General features: G+C 38.4%; 1 protein-coding gene across 2 annotated transcripts in view; it reads right to left on the bottom strand.

Moving 5' to 3' along the window:
- Window positions 1-19,159, bottom strand: part of MAPRE3 (microtubule associated protein RP/EB family member 3) — a 79,981-nt gene extending 60,822 nt beyond the window's left edge. Inside the window, exon 1 of one of the 2 annotated variants that reach the window (XM_031951404.1) lies at window positions 18,961-19,159. The gene's annotated coding sequence lies outside the window, so the exon portion shown is untranslated. The remainder of the gene's footprint in view (window positions 1-18,960) is intronic. The other variant, XM_031951400.1, reaches the window with a different exon arrangement.
- Between the last annotated feature and the right edge of the window lie 415 nt (window positions 19,160-19,574).

The following is a 19,574-nucleotide window of genomic DNA, read 5'->3' on the forward strand; positions in this document are numbered from 1 at the left end:
AATATATGCATTAAAAAAATCCCCTTGTATATCTGTGTGTATCTTTGGTGGTTCAATTTTCTCTGTGACTGTAAATGCTTATTGACTATTTCACTGGCTCAGCCAAAATCAATTTAATTCAATAAACATTTAAATGCCTACCCTAGCCAAGATATTATATGTGGTTCTTTTTTGTAACTTCAATAGTATTTTATTCTTCAAATACATGTAAAGATAGTTTTCAACATTCATATTTGGAAGACCTTGTGTTCAAAATTTTTTCCCTCTTTCTGTTATCTCCCTTCTCTCCAAGACAGCAAGCAGTATGATATAGGTTAAAAATGTGTAATCCTTTTAAATGTATTCTCATTATATTTTGTTCTGCAGAAAAAAAAGATACAGACCTTCAAGAAGTTTAAGTATTGATATATAGAAGAATAGGACAAGGGAGAGGAATAAATAAAAGTGATTTATAAAAGTCTGAGAAGAGATCATTTTAAGCTGGGAAAGAGGAATAGTCAATCAGGAAAGGCTTCATGGAGAACTGAGTTGGATCTTTTTTTCTTTTTCTTTTCTTTTTTGCTGAGGCAATTGGGGTTAAGTGACTTGCCCAGGGTCACAGAGCTAGTAAATATCTGAGGCTGGATTGAACTCAGATCTTCCTGACTCCACGATCAGCATTCTACCACTGTACCACCTCAACATCCATGTGAATACATGGAGGCAAGATTTTAGGAGAAGGGGCTAGGAGAAAGCTCTACTTGATAAAAAGAGTGTAATTCTTTTCTTGTGAATAAGATTTTTTTTTTTTTTTACCAGATTTAGCTGTTAATAGTACTTGGAAAAATTAGTAAAATGGCCTTTTAAAGGGTTACCATCCTGATCTCACAAGAGTTGTCTGTGTTTTTCCTGGGGCAAAAGGCACTGATTGGCACCTGCTGTTGGGTCAGCTTTGTTTGTGATAAGGCCACACCAAGGAAAGGAGTTAGATCAGGCCATTTGTAAGACTCCAGAGACAAAAATTCAGCATCCAATTCAAGAGCCTTACTGAGAATTCTTGTTTTCTTGGGACAGGACTCAGCTCATTCATTCACTGAAGTCTTTCTAGAAAGGTTATATGACTGCCTGTCAGAAATACTGTCAGAGATTCATATCCATATATAGGGTTGAGGTGGGAAAGATTTCTGGAGTCCTTTCTAAAGCATCTGATAATCAGACTTTTTCTTACAATCAGAGCTGTTCCAAATTGGAATGGGCTGCCTCTACGGGGAGTGGGTTCTCATCACACAAGGGCTTCCAATGATGATTGTAAGATTATAAATCAAGGACATTGTTGAAGGAATTCTTGTTCAAATACAAGTTTAACCTGATGCTTTCTAATGTATCTTCTAGCATGGTGATTCTTTGAAAGAAGGTTTAACCATCACATTCAGGATTGAATTGATCTGAGCTGCCAGGAGTTTTCCAGACCTTTAAGGTCAGACTGATAGGATTTGATCTTTCAGGATAATTAAATTTTTAAGAAGTAGTTTGGGAATGCTGAGGGGACTAATGTATGTATAAGGTACTCTACAGCAAGATATTCCTAAAATATGTTGTTAAAGAAATTGGTAGAACAATCATAGGCTTTGAGCCCCAATAAGCCCCAAATAAATGAGTGATTTAATTAGTAAATGAGAACTTGAATGTACTCCTGGCCCTAAGACTTGGGCAGACAGAGAAGAAAAATGCCTCTGGCTCTTTTCACAGTAGATATTCTTAACTATTCCTTTCTCTATCAGGACCAAAGGAAATCCATACACAAATTCCCATAGTGGAAAAGTTCTACATGGAAAGCAAGGGAATCCTATCCAATATATAATAAGGCCACTAACAATATGGGACTTAATATTCATTTTATGTAAGAGGAACTTGAAAGGGGAATTTATCTCTGTCATGCCTTCATTCACTACTTTCCCTTCAAAAAATTAAGCTGCATTTCTGCCTTTGGTTCCATTATAGTCATTTCTGTAAATAACCTGTCCTGGATAATTGAAACTTCTTTTATAACAAAGAAAAACAATTCAACAGACATCTGCTAGAATGACTGGGTCTGACAACAGGTACAGCATTCTGTCTTCAAATTAACTTTTGATCTTATAGCATTCTATCTACTTGAAGTTGCAAACACATCTAAGAACTGGATCTACTTATGTAGCAATTTTCTTTTCCATCCTCTTCCCCCAGCCGTTATAACTATAAATCATCCCTCCTCTTCTGATACACCAAATCCCTTATTTTCCAGATTGGTACCTTTTCCTCTATCTTACTGAAAACTTTCACAAGTCAGGGATTATATGAAAGCTTGTGAAAGGAATATGGTTACAATATGGTTGCAAGTATGGGTTATAAAATAAAAAAAGAAAGAAATTTCTGTTTTTTCTCAATTTTGGATATGATCATATTTATTAATTTTTTGTACACTATGGTCAAAATAATGTTTTCAATAGACTGAATTAAATATTTTATTTTACTTGACCTAATTTTATGTCCATGAGAGAAATTGATTCTTTTCTATGCATGAAACATCCATATTAGAGTGTTCTGCTTGTAATAAGTATTCTTTGACCCAAATTCTCTTACCCTTAGTGGTCATTCCGAATTCTCTTCAGTCCTACACTATTTGAGCCTCTCCTACTCTCACCATACTTTTTGTTGTGACTTCTGGAGTCTTCTGTTTCACCATGAATAAATTCCCTTTTCTGGACTTATGTGACATGTCTTTATGTCACTGCAATAATGAAAACATGACACTCCTTCAAATGATCACTCTGCTGTCGTATCTTACTGATGTTCAATCTGTTCTCAACCCATCTCTAGACCAAGGATCCATTACAAGCTTTTAAATGCCCATTTCTGGAAAGCAAGGACTTCAATTCTTATGTCTTTACTGCCAACTTGTCCCAAGATCTTTTTCAGAGAACTATGTAAAATCTTGAGCCTGGAAGAGATTTTTGAGATCAGCTGTCATGAGCCATTCCCCCACTTGACAATTGAGGAAACAAAGCCCTGAAGAGATGAAGTGACTGCAGAGCGGGAAACCAGACCTAGGTGTCTTTCCATGATGTTACCTTGCTTCCTACTCATGCCTCTGCAGGTGTTCTATATAGGGAACTAAAGGGAGTTCTGAACTGCCTCCCTACAGACCTCCTGGAAGAGAAAAATAATAGGAACAGAGGCAGGAGGTTTCTGTTTATTTGACTCTAAGTATAAAATGAGATCTCTTAGTTTTTGTTCCAGCCAGAAGTGAATCTGAATTATTTGATTTATTCATCTAACCCTGAAAAAACCAGCGCAGACCCATCATCAATTATCTTACCCAGCTTTGTAATTATGGAAATGACACATTTGTACAGTACCACAGAAGCATTCAGGGTTGATCTGTGGCCACAGGAAAGAATGAAGATCACTGGTCACTTTTTTCTTTCTTCTGAGAAGATGTCAACACCTGGCTCACATTTTTCCAATTTTCTGTCTCCTGCCATCAAATTCTGCAATGTTAATATCAGGTCCCTCAATCTCTAAGGTTCTTTTGTCATCACAGGCTCATGCAGGTATAAGAAGGTATAACAAAAGGACAAGTAAGAACAGGGCAGCTTAGCATGGCCTTACAATCAGGACACTGACCCTGTAGAAGTGAGATGGTCCTTTTAGGGTTCACTTCGTATGCTGAAAGAAGAATCATTCAGAATTATCAGGACAAACTGAAGGAAAAAGGCCAGGTATGAACCTTAAGTAGGTATACCTAAGCAGGCCAAAGGCCTAGATCAGAAAGCAGCACATGAATGGAACAGACTAAATATTCACTGGAATTTGGCAGGAGGGAGGGCGGAGGGGAGTGTTGTGTGGCCCAGAATTCTAACTAGATAGGAGGAAGAGAGTCCTAAGAGGGAGTCAATAAAAAGGGTCTCATTCCCCAAAAGGTAGGTAACTGGGGACAAAAAGCAGCTGGCAGATGTGTAGCTCCTCTTCAGAGTCAGAAAGAGAAGCACACGTGCTTATGACTGGTGACCAAATACAGGTAGAAGTCATATCCTTTGTGAGAATACTTACAATTCTAAAACCTTCCCAAGCCCTTATTCCACTAACCCTATCTGTCACATATCAATATATTTTACCTCATCACCAAAAGGTACTACTCCACTTTCAGAATCTTTAATTCAATATTATGCCTCCCCCCAAAAAAACCCTTCCCACTTTCATCTGAAACCACAACTGCTTTACATGTCTTCTTTCTTACACATATAATGAATTTTTCTTTCTGTGCTCACTGGGACCTATATTTGCTCAGTTCCTCTTATTTCACTTGTACCATTAGTCCATCTTTCTAAATTCACAAGATTACCTAACTCTGACAACATGATAAGCTAATTCAAAGTTGCTACTTTCTCATTAAATTATTTTGATTAGGACTTCCAGAGGGCTTTTAAATCAAACCCCAACAATGAATTGCCATCTCCACTCACCTCCAAATACACTATAGTCAGTTCTGCTATAACTTCTCAAAAAGTCCTTGCTATGCAAAATAGTACAATAAAAACCATAGAGTTTATGGGGGAAAATGGGGTTAGGGGCACAATGATCACAAACTTCATCAGTAATTTTTAAAAAATCTTAATTTTTAAAATGGTAGCTTTTTATTAGCATTTAATAGTAGTTTTATACATGTTAATAGTTGAAATACAGCTTCTGCAGCCCCAGGCTACTGCTTATCCTCACCATGGCCAGAATTAACAAAAATCTTCTGCAAGTTGGACAGCTCATACATAACTCTGGAAGTTGGGATTAGAGGCCATGATAGAAAGTGGGAAGGAAAATGGGGGAATGAACCAAATTTCTCTTTCAACAACTCTGACTGCACTAGAAGATAACACAATAAAGGGCACTTTACCTTAACAAAGATCTCAAGTTTGTTTGTGGAAATAGTGTCAGAAGGGTTGCAGTTTGTGAATTATTGTGAAGTGGTGCAATTTTCTGTATTTTTGCTATTTCTTGTGGAAGAAACTGAGTATCAGGAAATTCAAAATTTAAATTATACTCAAAATATTCATTTATCAATTGTGTTAGAACAAATTTGAATTTTCCAAGAAAAGCATTATAGAAGAACTGACTGTATTTGTTCCCTGGGCATGAACAATGGTGGAAAGAAGATGCAGAACTATGCAGACTAGATCCATTACAAATTCAAGCTGTCAAACATCAACTTGGACTTACCCCTTATTCAACAATCCCTTTATTAATCTCTTACAAGTTTTAAAATTCTTTTCATAATGACTGTTTTAGATTTACTCAAGACTACTATCCCATCTTTCCTCACTGTTGGTTATTTCTTTATTATATGATTGAGATCAAACAGAATGAGATTTCTTGTTTTCATCTTAACATACCTATCATTACATGAATTTCTTCTTCCTTGCAGCTAGTCTTAAAGAAAGAGGTAGTCTTTTTTCTTTGGGAAGCTAACCCCTTCATCCATGTCCTAAATATCATCCCTTCTTGCCCCTTGAAGCAATGAAACTTGATTCCATGCTTATCTCTTCTCTCTAGCATCTTCAATCTCTTCACAGCTTACTTTGTCCTTCAATTCAAATAAGAAATATTCATTAATTGATTACTACGTGCAAAATGTTAAGAATACAAAGATAAAATACATAGATCTTATGTCCTCAAAAATCTTATAATCTATTTGCATATATATATATATATACATACACACATGTATTTACAGAGAGTGATGCTATAAAGAAGAATATAATAGACTCAAAATATTGTCTGGACCTTTACAACAAGAAATCTGTAGAAGAAGAAATGTTCACTTGGGTCACAGACACCTGGAAGAAGTAATATCTGAGGTGGGCTTTGAAGGAAGGAAAAGATCTCAAGAGGAAGAGAGTGGTGTGTGTTTTGGGAGGAGGGAATTAATGGAGAATTGGCTAACAGCATGAGGAAAGGCAAGATGAAGGGACAGAATATGAATAGGGGGCATTTAGTAACCCAATTTGGCTGGGCCAAAGTACATGAAGAAGAAGTAGTGATACTTAAGTCTGGAAAGGTAGGTTGGAGCCTTGACTGATGGGAGACACAGTTCTCTTTTACCTTTATATGTGCTATCTCCCAAACTTTAAAAAAAATTTGATTCCTATCTCTATCACTTCCAAGAGTAAAAAGGATCTCACCTTTGATCTCCTTGGTCAAATCCAATGACTGCCAAATTCTTTTGAACTACTCTGTAGTAGTTGATATTGCTTACCACTCTTCATTCAGGAAATTTTCTCTCTTGATTTTCATGACACTGCTCCATCTACTGTTTCTTCCAAGAAGCCTACTCTGATAATGCTAGCTCTTTTTAAAACTATTTTTACACTTAACTACTTAATACCATATATATTATCTTATATCTGTAATGTCCAATTATAACTTAGCATTTTTATATAACAAGTACATATGCATAAATGTATATATATGTAAACACACACACATATATAAATGCTATTTTGTTCACTAGCCATTTTATTCTCATTTCTCCAACTAAACTTCACGGTGGGCAGGGACTAACACATATCTTCTGTATCTCATACTGCCTAGTACCAGTTCAAAGTAGGGCTTCAATAAGACGGCCCTATGATCAAATATACAAATTTGTATGCATAATTCACAAGTTTGGGTATCTCTACATTTGATGCAACAGAGATTTAATGCTCAGCCCTACTACCCCTGTATTCTGCCATTTCTGAGGCCACAACAGAACAGCACATTTAAGGGCAGGGGAGAATGCCAAGAACTGAAAGGTATATCAAAGGAATACCAAAATGAAATCAATTTCTATCTTGGGAACTTTTGGACTATTCCCATCTAAAAATCAGAGCAACCAGAGAATAATTCCAAATTACTGATAACCTGAGGAGATCCACAGGGATTCTGTGGGCTGGTTGCCAAAAATCAGGTGCCTGAAAAAAAGTCTGACTTTGCAGTACACATAAAACCACAACAGATATAGATTCGATGAAGAACTCTACACATGGGAACAGCTATTTAGTTTCACCCAGCCTTCCAAGCCCTGCCCTTTCACATCTACTCATTAACCTAACTGGTCTCACTGACTCAGACGCCCACGAGCCAGTCAGCAAACATATTTTAGATCACTCAGGAATAGGACAGTAATTCCCCTGGGGCTGGGTGAATCTTGCCCCGTAATCAGTCTACTGTAATCTGCCATCACAAACAAATCCACAAAGCTACTCACTAATAAGCACATGAAGCAGAGGAGGCCTTTACACCAGCCTAAACAAAGAGTGTTTGGGTAGTCGGATCAGTTTAGAAGACAAGACAGATATTGCTTAGAAAACATTTACGGCAGCACAAGCAGAGCTGCATGACAGCCCATATGTTCTGTATGCTCCAAGCCCTGGATTCCCGAAAATGATGCCAGAAATGTATTCCCCTGTACTCTGGATTAACAATCCAAGTGGACAGTCAAACATATGTCTAGGAGACTAGCCAATCAAGGTAGTACATATGGCAGTGGGGGTGTAGAAAAATTATGTAAGGGTAAATAGATCTCTGCTATACCAGTGGCAAAAGGAATACTGTTGATCTTGTCCTTTAATAATGCTATGGTTGCAAAGCTGATATACTTGGATAGCCAGGAGGAAGCTATCAGTCTAGCCCTTTATAGATATCATGGTTGTGAACAATAAGAATGTGTTTTGTTTTGTTTTTTTACCTCCTCTTGCACTTGTATAAAAATGGGGCCAGTGGTCACAAAGGATGTGGCAGGGCTCAGCATTAGCGGGCAGTGCCAGAAATTCTAAGTAGATTAACAATACATGGTAAAAAGTTTGAGGCAGGCCAAGGCTGGATTTTTGGCTTATATGGGATGTCTTTCAAAATGAAAAACAAAAATAAAAATGAAATCTTGAAATATACGAGAGAGGGAAGAGGGTCTTCATTAAGGTTCTTTCTTGTGAAATGCTTCTTTAAAATTCTAAGTGACACAAGTTAGAAGATAAAAAAGACACTTTAAGAACTACTTTTTTCTTTTTTTAAAAATCTTACACCTATGTCTTACATCTCACAATTGAAAACTATTTTACTTGGTGGTATTGCTGTGAGACACTTTTAAGCTACAAAAGAATAAAGGACCACAGCTCAGGGCCCTTTCTTATTCCATCACCAAAGAGACCTCTACAAAGGCAGTTTGAAGAAAAGTGCTTGGTGTGGACTCCCAGTCATGACAACATAAAGACTATAAAAAGAGTGCCTCAGAAGAGATTAAACACTGTAGGCTCCCCTGGTGGAGATATACTGTAGAGGCAACAACACTGAAGAATCATTGTGAACATTTGAAACCATATTTGTTGCTCAGTTGGTTTTAAACTGAACAATGGTGATTTTATATAAAATTCACTTTAAATTTGTGTATCTCCTATTATCACCTTTTTTTCTTTCGTTTTTTCTTTCTTGTGGTTTTCCCCTTGTGTTCTGAATCTTCTTCCCCAACACGACTCATTTGGAAATATGGTAAAAATGAATGTATAAATATAGTCTAAAATTAATTAAATTTTTTAAAAATAGAAAAATGTAAAGTCTTATATCTCCATATAAGTGACACTGACAAATTAATACATGTAAACATATATATCTACATATACCAAACATTATAAAGTATTTTTTCAAATAGAGAAGTTCTCAAGAGAGCATAAATCTTCATTTCATGGGCAAATGAAGCATTCAAAGACCCAAATACTGCTCATAGCTGTAAATGTTCAAACAGAGGCTAGATAGCAATTTTTCAGGAATGTTGTAGGGAGGATTCATGCATTAGGTTATTAATCACAGTGTTAGAGTTCCAACTCTATGAATCTATGAGACCATGCTGCAAAATTGTGTTAGAAAGTTTGGGCTGTTTAGTTCAGTTAGTTAGAGTATAGCATTTAGCTAACAAAATCAAGACCATGGATTCAATCTGGTTTAAAATAGTAAACTAAGTACAGAAATTTTCCCATGGTCATCTCAGTCTAGATATGCTATCTTACAAATAGATTTTTGTGAACAAAAGAAGGGTTAGGGTTAGGATTTGTGGTCAATGTGGCAGTCAGTTTTTCTGAGGTATTTTTTTCTGTATTATGAGAATTTTTATATTTTTATTTATTTATTAAAAATATTTTATTTGTAAACGAGCCTTCCTCTTATCTCTCCCCTATTGGGCAACAAAAACAAAAAACAAACCCCCATCAAAAGCATGCATAGTCCAGCAAAATAAACTCTAAAGTTGAGAAATTTAAAAATCAAAATGTATCAACAGAATTTTCTTTTTTTTTCCCACCAGAATTTTTCCTAAAAAGATGGATTAGATGACAATGTATCAATGCAGATCACTTTACTATCTATTATTGATTGTCTAAGAGAGTTGCCAGGGGACAGTGACAGGTTAAGTAACTTCTACAGGGTCACACTGCTAGAATATGTCAAACAGGGATTTGATCCTAGGGCTTCCTGCCTCAGAGACTAGTTCCCTTTCCTAATCTTTGTTACCACAATGCCATTATCAGAGTGAGTAACCCTTGGCAAAATGAAACCTAGCAACTGAGGGTAGGAGAAATTGTCCCTGTGTCTTCAACAGTGAAAGCTGCTGGAGACCTGGAAAAGAAAAATCTTGTCACCAAAGTTGTTGCACTTCCCAGTGGTTCAATATCAAAACTGGCCATGGTATTATTAAAGGAAATGACATTGAAAAAGATGCATTACCATGTACTTTGCAACAATACCCTAAGAGTTACTGGCTGTTATTGAGTGCAGTTGAGACTTCTATATTTCATCTCCCACTTTTAGGTTGTGAGTTCCTTGAGAAAAGAGACTGTCTTGTTATTCTACAGTGCTTTACACAAAGGAAATATAGCAAAAGCTTTTTTTTTTTCACTCATTCATTCATTCCTCATTCATTCACTAAGATTACTAATAAAAATGTTATTTTTATTCATGTACCTGGGTCAAGGACAGATCCTTAGAGTGTTCCATTTAAGATGGATCTATTAGTGATGATTGGTCTACTTATTCAACTAGTTCTGAATTCACTAACTGTATTATATAATCACTCAGAGCACATCTCTCCATCTTGTTCACTTATTTCTAATGCAGCTTTCTTGAGGTTGTCATAATGAAATCACTAAAGCAAAAGTCTAACGTGTCACTTCCCTGCTCAGGAAGTTTCAATAATTCCCTATTTGATTCAAGGATCAAAAGCAAGATCCTCTGGCATTTAAAGCCCTTCTGACTCCAGTCTATTTTTCCAGACTTATTATATACACTAATCCCTTCCATACATTCTAACTTATTAGGATCCCTTATATATAACACTACACCTCATGTCTGTGCCGTTACACAAGTTGTCTGTCCTCCAATTCTTGAAATGCTCTGTTCTCATTTACACCACTTAGAATCCTAGCTTCCTTCAAAGAGTGGCTCAAGTACCTCAACTGCTTAAGTGAGTTTTTTCCCAATGACCACACTTAGTACTTTCTCACTCCTGAAATGACATTGTACTTATCTTGTATATATTGTACATTAATTTATCTGAGTTCTTGATGTTTATTCCTTTTGCATGTAAGTTCCATGAGGGCTAGAGCAATTTTATTTTTGCCTTGTATTAACATCTAACACAGTACCCAGCACATAACAAATACTAAATAAATAACCACTGGCTTAAATGGCTTAAATGAAACATGACTGAAGCCAGAGGTCCGCATTTGATAAATAATAACTATAGAAAGAATATCAGACTGAAGGCTAAGACCCCAGTCCCAGTCTTGAACTATATGTATGACCTAGGACATGACATTTTATTTTCTATGAATTTCAGTTTCCTGCATAGATCAAAATCATATACCTGATTACAAAGTTTAATCGTTGTGACATGCTGGACATGTCAACTGACTTCCTTTTAGAAAGAGGTCCAAAAACTTAATTTGAGTCCCTGCTCTGCCTTTTTTTTTTTAAGCTGTGTGATCTTGAGCAAATTAAAAATTTTCTGAGTTCCAGTTTCTTCATTTATAAAGTGAAAATAATATTTGCATCATCTACTTCAGTGCTGGAAAGTTCAAATTAGAATATGTAAAGTACATTTAAAAATTTAAAATCTATACAAATATAAGTTATTAGTAAGAACACTAATACTATTATTAACATTAAGCTAAAAGATTCTTCAGAGTCTGCATGTTAGTTACTTTAATACAACAATTTTCAAACTTTTTGGTTTTAGGACCCCTTTACACTCTTAAAAATTACTAAGAATCCTAAAGAGTGTTTGCTCATGTGGTTTTATATCTATCAATATTTACTATATCAAAAATTAAAACAGCCATTTAAAATATTTAACTTATTTTAAAATAACAATAATAAGCATATATTAATATAAATAACATTTTTAAATGAAAGATAACTATATTTTTTCAAAAGAAAAAAATTAATGAGAAAGAGTGCCATTGTTTTACATATTTTTATATATCTCTTTATTGTCTGGAATAAAAAGAAGACAAATGGATTTTTCTAACTGATTCTGCATTCAATCTGTTACATTGTTTTGAGGTAAAATGTCCAAAGGAATACTTGAGGCAACTAACTAGATGGCTCAGTGGATAGAGTGGTGGCCAAGAGTCAAAAAGACCTGAGTTCAACTCTGATTACAGACATTTACTAGCTGTGTGATTTCAGGCAAGACATTTAACTTCAGTTTGCCTTAATCTACTGGAGAAGGAAATGGAGACCCACTCTAATATTTTTGCCAAGAAAACTCCATAATGTGATCATGAAGAATGAGACATGATTGAACAACAACAATTCAAAGAAAATTCAGTTTTATGCAGACATGAAGTTGGAAAATAGGCAAATCACATCTTAATATTTTTATAAAAATGGTTTTGACCTCTCAGATCCCATGAAATGATCTCAGGGGTACACAGACTACCCCTTGAGAACTGACATTCTAATAACAATAGTAAGCTAAATAATAATAAATAAACATTTACTTTAACAGATTAATAGAACAGAAATAAGTTCAAAAAAGGCATAAAATGACAGGAAAGAAGTGAAATAGAGAAAGGTATCTGGCCCCTAAAGCTTTTTTCCTGAGAAACATTAGATGCCTTGGGTTGTCAGATACAGAGTCATCTTGAGACATCTTATTCTGGAAGCACTATTCCCCCCAAATTTCACTTACAGATCTAAGATCATGATCATCAGCCTAGACTTCTGTTAAAGATGTAGTCCATCCCATGATTTTCACATCTCTACTTTTAGCCTTTCTGGAAGTTTTCCCTCCTCCCCCATAGGACGTAACTCCACAAATAGATTTAAAGACAAGTAAGTCTGATGTGACTGTATCCTTTGCCAGTCCCTTTACTCCTTCCCATATACCTTTAAAGCTGAAAACACAAGTCTGATTATGTCACTTCCCAGTTTCATAAACTCTATGGTCCCCTACTCACCTTTAAGACCACATACAAACTCTTCTATTTAGCATTCAAAGCCCTTCACTTCTGTGTTCCCACTTACCTTTTCTAGTCTCATTACATATCATTCCCCTTCACATAATCTACTCACTCTCTAGTCAAACTGCCCTTTTTTGCTCCTCATATATGACATTCTACCTCCTAGTGCTATGCTTGAAATATACTCTTTTTATTATACTCCTTTGTCTTGGGATTTCTAGCTTCCTGAAATGCTCAGCTCAAGCATCATCTTCCACAAGAGGCTCTTTTTGAGGCAGCTAGGTGGTACAGTGGATAGAGCACCTGCCCTGGAGTCAGGAGGACCTGAGTTCAAATTTGATCTCAGACACTTAACACTTCCTGGCTGTGTGACCCTGGGCAAGTCACTTAACTCTAATTGCCTCAGGGGAAAAGAGGTTCTTCTTGATCTTCCCCACCACTAGTACCTCCTCCAAAATTTTATCCTGTACACATGTATATGTTGTCTTCTCATATTTATGTAAGTTCCTTGCAGGCAGAAATTTTTTTTTCATTTTTATCTTTATATCTCCAGTGCCTGGCACATAGTAAGCCCCTAATAAATTCTTGTTGATTAACTGACTGACTAGGTGGGTGATAGGATATAAATTCTTCTGTTTGGCCTTTAAAGACCTTCACAGCCTGGTCCAAAGCTTGTCTTTCCAGTCTCACGACACAGTTCTTCCCTTTCCTGAACTTTACTGTCCAGGTCTAACTGGCCTTCTTTGGTCCTCACACCTAACATTCTGTTTTATGTCTTCGTGTTTCAGCACTGACCATTCTCCACACTAGTGCACACTTCTTCCTTATCTCTGCCTTGTGGAAGCCACCTCAGAGCAACACCTTTTATACTAAGCCTTTTTTTGGCTTCTACAACTACTAGTGCCCTTCCTTGCATTGATTTTTTATTTATTCTGTATTTACTTATAAATGTACATTTTATCTCCATGCTCTTGAGAGCAGGGATTTAAAAAATATACTATTATTGCTTAGCACAGTGTCTGGCACATAGTGGTGTCTGTCCAAAGAAAATAATACAATAGACATTTATTAAGCACCTGCTATGTGCCAGGCATTGTGCTAAGTGCTGGGGAATACAACCATTAGGGCATGATAATGGTAGATTCTAATTCAAGCAGAGCAGCCGGAGGGAAATACAGAGTTGTCTAAGCTGAGCTTTCTTTAAATGGGGGTTTTGGAAGAAGTTTTTTTGTTATGTCCTCCACTCTCTAATGAAAGGGGCAGAGATAAGTGAGGATACTGCTGAAGTTAGAATGCCAGGGCTGATGCAGTCTCTGTGATCACACATTACTGGATGCTTGCTGATTGATCCAATATAATTTTTTATTATGTAGATGAGGAAATTGAAGCCCAGAAAGATTGTGTCTTTCCCAAGTGAATCTATATCCTGGGTCCAAATCCAGCATTCTTTCCATTAGACCATGGTACTTTCTTTAAATGAACAAGTTCCTTAATGACTTTATGACTCAATCTCTTTTCTGGCTTCTCATGAAGCAGTTGTGAACCAGAATGACTTAAAACAACAACAAAATTTTTGCAAATTTCAGGCTTGCCTTCTTTGCTTCCCCTTTTGATACTCCTTTATTACTTCACAGAATTTCTGAGTTGGAAGGGACTTCAGTGGTCAACTAGGTCAACTCCTATATGAAAATCGTTTCCTACAAGTGCTTACCTGGCTTCTGCTCAAAGACCTCCCAGGAGAGGAGCCTCTAAACTCTCAAAACAGCCCATTCCATTTTGGGACAGATCTTATTACTGCTTGGGAGTTTGTCCCAACATCAAGCCAATTTTGACTCTGCAATATCCACCCATGGATCCTGGCTTTGCTCTATGGTGCCAAACAGAACAAGCTAATCTCTTCTTCCCATGCTAACCCTTCAAGTACATGAAGACAGTTATCATAATTCCCTCGAGTCTTTTTTTCTCTAAGTAATACAAGCTTTGTTCAGTGTTTGAATGCCTGATACATCTAATCTGGACAAGTTCACATATTAAAACTATACCCACATCTAGTGGAGAAGTCAAATAGAGCCTTCATTCTTGAAGCAAAAGAAACTAAAATTGCTTAAGACTTGGATTGTCCTTCCATTAGAAATTACAGGCACTAATCAGACAAGCCTGAATCTAACTGCTTTGAAGACTAGCTACTCCCAGAAAAACAGAAACACGCTAAGCCTGTGCTCCAACAGCCAAATGCTGCATACACCAGCCTTTCAGATAACCAGGTCAGCTGAAAATCCAGAGACAAAGGGCCAGTTCATATATTCCAACTTTGGCAGTTGCAACAACATTTCATATGCCAGATCTTTATGGGACAAAATTTTCCCTGTACTTCTGACCAAAGTTACCCTTGAGGGACTGAGAAACTACCTGAAAGAATCATGTCTTGCTTCTAGCATTTTAGTATGGAGTGAGGTTATTACACTAATTTTCAAAAGGCTCTTTTTCATTTTTTCTCATTTGTATAAATGTAGCCTGGGGTTTGGAGGTTCCTTCTGGCTCCTAAAAGAAGGAAGATGGGCTAAGTAGCAGCACAGAACAGATATTCTTTTGCTTTTAGAAGGCAGCAGCCAGAAACCAGTCTGAGCAGACCCCAACACTCAACTCTCCATTCATTCTTTGTTAGTGTCATCCAAACTCAAAAAAAAAAAAAAAAAGAGAAAAACTAGTGACCATCTTCTGAAGTCAGAATGAATGAGAGGAGTTCTCTTTTTTGGTGGCAAGAATGAATGTTTTAAGGAGAGGTTCATGCTAAAATGTTCCTGGCTCTGCAATATGCCAAGAGATAAAATAATCCATATCTATAGGGATAATTATATAATAGCAAATTATTTTGTCAAAGCACTCTGTAATAGCAGGGATGAGGCAGCATAATGTAGATAAAAGAATACTGAATATGCATTCTGGGAATGAAAAGGCTTCACTATATCACTGACCAGCTAAATAACCTTGGGCAAATCACTTTACCTCCATGCCTCAATTTCCGCATCTATAAAATGAAGAGACTGGCAGAGGGGCCTATATCAGGCTCTTGTCAGCTCTGATATATGATTAGAAAATATATTTTAAGAGTTCTGTGCACATTAGTTTTTTATGTGCATATCCTTAATTCCTACTCAAAAGAGACAAAATAAATTTGGGCAGGGTCCATTTTGACTTAAAATATAATTATTTTGGGGCCTATCTGGCTAAACTCAGGTATAACAGATGCCCAGTGTTCTACCAGCTGGTTAAGTCAGCTGGTTTGAATACCATGCTAAGGCCATAGATTCAATCCCTACATTTTCTCCGCTCTATTGTCACAACATGAGCTTCTTAACCCTGAATAGCAATTATAAGGGGGATTAGGTGAAGGAGGGTGAATGGACCAGTGCAAATCCATCATCACTATTAGAAGAACAACTTCAAGGAGATTCTTCACTGATGATGCATTAGCTATAAAAGACAGTACACATTATAGGGATGGAGACTAGAACTGTAATTTTACTGGTACAGAGAATTCCTGACTGAGGAAATTTCTTCTACCAATGCAGACTTAGAACTGTGTCTGAAACTTATAGGGTAAGAGAAGGCCTAAGGCACTGAAAAATCAGTACATTTGCCCAGGATTGCACAGTAAATATGGTTAGAGTAGGATCTGAACCACTTTTTCCTGACTGAGATTGGGGCCATATCCATTTTACATGTTGATTCTCAATATATTTATGTAAACCTATAAAGCAAATATATAGGACACAGCTTTCTACATGCAGAGGCAGCTAGGTGGTGCTGTGGATAGAGCATTGGGTCTGAAGTAAAGAAAATGAGTTCAAATCCAGTTTAAGATATTTACTAGCTGTGTGACCTTGGGCAAGGTCCTTAATCTCAATCTGCTTCAGTTCCCTCATCTGTAAAATGGGGCAGATACCCAGTGTGATAACAGTGATAATAATAGTACCCATCTCCCAGGGTTGTTCTGAGGATAAAATGAGATAATGCCTGAAAAGTGCTTAGCACAGTACCTGGTCCATAGAAGCTGCTATATAAATGTTAGTTATTATTTTATTTCTTTATTTATTATTTCATGTCCCTCAAAGCACAATTAGATGTAGAATAAGACTAAGATAACTGGGTTAGCCCATAAGACATTAGTCTAGTTTTCCAACTTCAGGATCTTTATGATCTCAATTAATGTGATTATTTTCTCCAGTGATATAGATAAAAGAGGTTTGTTCTACTGTAGTTCTTAAAATTTAGATTTAAAAGACTAATTAATTCGTGTAAGTCCAGAGTGATGTACTGAACTGCACAGAAAGCTAGGAGCATCTTTCTGACTTGTCATAATCATAATGCATTTTTTTCTCTCCATTCCCAATTAACAGATGATTTTCAAAATTTATCCAAGGCAAGAAGAACAGTTCTTGGACCAGCTACTTTCTCTATTCCTGTTCAATCAGATATTTTATCAAGTTGTCTAACGTAGAAGTCAGAGAGGGAAAAACAAAAGAAATGCAACCTCTCAGATCCCATGGTCACTATCATACTGGAGGAAGATATATGCCAACAAATGTAGTCTGTGACATTTGACACAAGATCCAATACTGTTCTCCCTGACACTTCATATCTGAGTTTATAAAACAGTGGAAGTCACTTGTGCTATTTTAACTTAATCTGATATGGATTAGGGGATCTAAAAAAGCTGCTAACAGGCTGTGGATTGGAAAAGCTAGAGTCAAATATACCATGATTTATTATTTTCTGCAATCAGCAAATCCAACTGAGTAGAGAATTTGCCAAGTTTTCCCATCCCATTTACTGACTAAACCCATTATTGTCAAAGATCAACATCTAATACAGTGGAACTGGACTAGTGAAACTAGCTTATGTTTATACTTGTTTATAATGAAGTCATGTAATAAAATTTATAAGCAAAAAAAAAAAGAATCAAAGGAAAATGCAAATATGAAAGTGGAGTGGTTGGGGAGCGCTCATGTTGAAGCATATTAATTAAAAGGCTGCTCTTGGCTTTGACCTCAATGCAGATTTTGACTACTGAGAAAACTAAAGGTATTTGAAAACTGCCCCTACTCTGATGGAATAGGAAAAAAAGAGACAGTATCTGTAACATGATTAGGTGCCTTGTCAAAAGCATACACACCCAAATGTACTGTAACTCCTATCAACATAGTCTTCATGCAGTGTCACTGCTGAAAAGCTGGGAGCTCTGGGCCCAGGAGCTCCATGCTTCAGACATACATTTTATAATCACTATATTTTTTTCCATCTCTTTCCCCCTATGCAAGTATAGTAGAATCCCTATGTAACAGCTGCTTTTGGATTTTGTTATACTGCAGGTTAAATCAGATTCCTACCATATCAGAATTGAAAGGTAGTATGAAGATTTTCTTATCTAACCCCCTTGTTATCTAATCATAAATACAAACAGGGGAAAAAAAAGAGGTTATGGTAGACTAAAACATAGGCTTTGCAACCATCAATATATTTTAAAGAAAATTTGTTTCAGATTTACTCACATCATCACATCTTAAAAAGAAGGTCTTCCCTATACCAACATCTTAGTTACCAAATGCAGCCCTTTTTTCTCATCCCCTCCACCAACTCTTAAGATTTAAGATTTTACTGTAGTAAACAGGGCAACACAGGGCATAAAGGGCGCCCCACCTAGAATAGCACCATGTCTTTAGTGAGTGCCCCATACACATTAGTTGAAAATGATGGGGAGAAAACCCTTTCCTCACTTCCACTGAGCTACCCCCCACCCCCACCCCAAGCTGTTCTGAAACCCTAGGATTCAACAGCCAGTTGGGATTGTCCAGACCTGTTTCCCCAAACCAGTCCAGGCAAGAGGGAGTGAGCGAGCAGGAGTCCCTGCCATGGCCTCAGGAGGATTCCCGGCCAGCGGGACGGGGACCCTTCGGCTCCCCCTCCCTCCCTCCCTCCCTCTCCATCGCTCCTGGCTCACAGTGGAAGAGAAAACCAGAGAAGATGAAGGATGTCAGGTTCAGGAGAGGTGAGGGGTGGGTAGCAGTGCGGGCGAGGACGGGCTCCAAGGGGAAAGGGAACGATTCCCAGAAGACCAGAGGTGTGGAGGGGCCACACGTGGTGGGCGGGCTGGAGAGACCCCCGAGAGAAGGGGGAAGGGCCGGCGCCCCCCGATTTCGGGGCGGCCCGGAGAGGGGGAGTGGCTGCCCGGGAGGCCTGCTGACAGAGGAGCTGGGCCCCCGGGGGCAGCGGCCCGCAGGTGAGAGGAGGGCACCTTCAGGGCGGGAACACCTGGAGATCCGTCGCTCCCCCCTCCTCCCCTGCCCCCCTCCCCCCCGCAGCCCTCCGTCCCATCTCGTCCCCTCCCCCCGCCCGGGCCCGGGCCTCTCGCTGACTCAGCCCCACGGCGGCTCCTGTCGCCTCGGCCCCGACTCACAGTGCACGAGGCGATGGCTCCGGCGGAGGCGGCGGCGGGGAAAGGGGACAGGCGGCGGACGGGGGAGGGGGGCGGGCGAGGCGGCTGTATCTGAGGCTCCGGGCCGGCCGGGCGGGCTGGGGGCTCCGGGGCGGAGGGTCCTAAGCAAAGGCCGCCGCTGTCTCCGGCTCCAACGCACAGAGACTGCGGGGGAAGAGAGCACTGCGCAGGCGCGATGCGGCCGCGGCTGTCAGAGTCCGAGGGGGCGGGGCTAGGCCGCCCGCCGTCTCCATGGCAACCGAGCACAGGGACGGTGGGACAGCCCATACCTCCACCTCTCCCTAGCAACGGAACAGGCCCCCTATATTGCCATAGCAACAGGGAACCACACCATCCTCCTAAGTCACTTAGGGAACGAGGGAACACTCCCACATCACCATGGCAACTGGGAACACCCTTTCCGTCTTTTCTCTTTAGCAACCGGCTGACAACTCCCCCACCTTTTTTAACTAATCGCCTAGGAGAAGGAAACAACACGTTCTTATCCTATAGGAGTCAGGATAGTATGAGCTCGGATACGTAGCAAAAGGAGGGAGCTGAGATGGACCCATATTTCTTCTTCGTGGTCTATGACG

This window comes from Sarcophilus harrisii, chromosome 2 (genome assembly GCF_902635505.1).
Source record: "Sarcophilus harrisii chromosome 2, mSarHar1.11, whole genome shotgun sequence".
Lineage (NCBI taxonomy): Eukaryota > Metazoa > Chordata > Mammalia > Dasyuromorphia > Dasyuridae > Sarcophilus > Sarcophilus harrisii.